This window comes from Adiantum capillus-veneris, chromosome 19, assembly GCF_014529385.1.
Source record: "Adiantum capillus-veneris isolate H3 chromosome 19, ASM1452938v2, whole genome shotgun sequence".
Lineage (NCBI taxonomy): Eukaryota > Viridiplantae > Streptophyta > Polypodiopsida > Polypodiales > Pteridaceae > Adiantum > Adiantum capillus-veneris.
Window position 1 is genome coordinate 24,667,583 of NC_140949.1, and position 2,921 is coordinate 24,670,503.

The following is a 2,921-nucleotide window of genomic DNA, read 5'->3' on the forward strand; positions in this document are numbered from 1 at the left end:
CTTTTTATTGATCCTTTTTGTCCCTTGGCATTGAGATTTCCTTGAAGCTTTGGGTTGAATGGTAGCCAAATTTGTTAATGGCCTTTGTGGTAGCATTGTGAAATGAGGAGATCCTTGCATACCCACTTTTGCATTGTGTGCTTGGGAGGGAAATGGTGATCCTTGGAAGTAACAATAGGGTAGAGGAGCCAGTTTAGAGGCACCCAACTTGGGCGAGCAGTTGTGGCGACTCTGCTCCACCATTTTTGGACCCAAGATGTGCATCCGAAAGCTCTACGCAGTAGAAACCTCCAGCAAAAACGCCATCTTCAACAACGGTCGAACAACGCCGTTTTTTGATTTGCATGTAACAAAAAGCAGGGCCAAATGCAAAATTGACGGGAGCCTGTTTAGAGGTTGTGCTGCCAACACAGATCGAATGCACATCAGACGGTCGAAAGTTTTGCGAGGCTACGCTATCCACGAAAACACTCACGGCTTGCTGTATCTAAACTCACGCTTATTGGTAAATAATATGGGGGTAGACATGCCTCTAAAAAGGAGGCCGTCTTATAACTGGCTCCTCTACCCTAGTAGCAATAGTAACAATAGTCCTTGGAAGTAACAATAGTACCTCTACTCAATAACTCAGGCTTGTGTATCTTTTGCCCATATTAATGTAACTTTTGTCGATGACATGATCTTGTTTGCCTTTATACTTTTACTTTTGAGTCTTTGGCTACACAATGTGAAAACCACCCTTTGGACACATTGGTCATTGATTTTAAGCCTTTTATTGATTGATGTTTGTCTCCTTCACTTATTGTTGGGTGTTGATTAGTGTTTTGGGACTTGCCTCCATTGTAGTCTTTGTTCTCTAAGTGACAGTTATACACCCTTGGCTTCTTGTTGAGAACTTGTGGTGGCTAGTCTTGTTGAAGCATGAATTCCATAGGAAAATTCTCTTATGAGAGATAGGGATAAGGTTGATGAGTTGGAACAATGAACTCCATCAAAATTTGTAGACTTGCCCATTCAGGAGGCTTCATGGAATGGCAAAAGTGAGACGTGTTTTTGTTAGTGAAGCATTTCCACTATTATACACCATAATTTCAATAGCCAAACATTTTGGGAGAAGGTAGAAATATCAGACTCTCAAGGATGTGACACCTTTGAGAGTCGTCCAAGTGGCGATCGTGTTGACCTGTTGGGTCGATGTAGCAGGTCACATTTCAACCCTTAGCTTTTTCGCAAGCCTTTTAGTTTGCACAAACAACGACATGCTTAATGACTACAGACCATTCACCCACATGGATTGAACACGAGTGCCCGCGAAGAGAGGCCCTTGCTCTACCACTAGCAAGACTTCGTTGCTCAATCCTCAGCTCGTGTTCAAATAGATACATTGTTTAAACTTTGGGAGGGGGGGGGGGGGGCGGGGGGGGGGGGGGGGGTAAACCTTTGTTAGAAGTAACCGGTTTGCCGGTGGACGGGACTCCCTGCCACTAGGAGTTCGATATCTAGGACGAGCCAGATAGAGAAATGAGATAGCAAGGTGTTGAAGTGATTGGTGTTGTAGAAGCTAACACAACACTTAATAATCTTCATCCTTGGTGGAGGGAGTCAAGTTCCATTTGGATATTCTCCACAAAATCTTACCCTTCTTGAAATTTTCCCATTACCTTTCTCACCAATTTCTCCAAATGCGCACAATCCCCAGTCTTCAATGTCAACATCTCTTCCTTGATCTCGTAGAGACTCTCTTAGAATGGCTCATCTTTTCTACCAGATCCTAATTAGGCTTAGGCTGAGTTGAGAGAAAATATCATCAAAAAACTTTCTTAGACTAGGCCTCTGGTAAGTCCTTTCATATACATGGAAATTCCTTTGTCTCTAGATAATCCACAAAATTTTAGATATGGCTTTGTTCCAAAATGCAAAGTTCATAACAAGTGTGCAAATATACAAATATATGTTGCAAATTTGCACGAGGAAATACACTTCCCAGTGCCATTTTAGGTCCTATCCAAGTAGTCACCTTTTTGGGGAGAGTATTGTGGATAGAGAGAGAGAGAGAGAGAGAGAGACAGAGAGAGAGAGAGAGAAGGGGGGAAGGGGGGTGTTAGTAGTAGGGAGGATCTTGGAATGATGGAGTTCATATCCTCCTTCCCATCTAGAGATGACATGAAAATCGTGCTCAAATTCCATCTAAGATGGGGTAGGGAATGGTCCTCAATCGACCATTCCCCATAATCTGTGCGACCACATGGCGACCGGCGGGAGCCGGGAGCCATGGTGGGAGCACAGATTATCGGAATGGTCGATTGAGGACCATTCCCTCTCGTCAAGCGTCCAAGGGAGAGGGGCCACAAAATTGGTCTCTGACTAACACAACTACGAGCAGGTACAGTCGCACAGGCTGTCTAGGAGCGATTATGTATGGTGAGGTGTCTTGCAATCATTGGCAATGATTGCCTTGCACAGTATGGGTCCTGCAGATTTTCCGCCAGCTGAGGTGTCAACAGTTGATCGTTTTCCCTGCGCTAACATGCCGGCTCTTCATTGGATGCATGGGAGTGGGTTCCAGGTGCTGACCTGGCAATCATCAGACAGTTGCAGGCAAAAATTACGCTCAGTAATGGGCAGTTGATGGACGCTCCAGATTTGCCGCCCCGCGACCCTGGACCTTGACGGGTAGGGAAAAGCTCACTCATGCTTTGAGAAGTTAGATTTATCAAGGTCTAAGGTTGTTGAAGTGTATGGAGAGGTTGAAATCAAAGATCCAATAGCCTTCCAACTTGATCCCAAAGATTGTGGAGGCAAACGGTTGGTCCTTGCACACATTCACCAACCTCAAGAATTGCCATGATCAGGGGACCGTTAAGACTGTCATGAGAAGACCAGTTCGTCTTGATTTTGAGCTTATGTCTATTCCAAGCTCA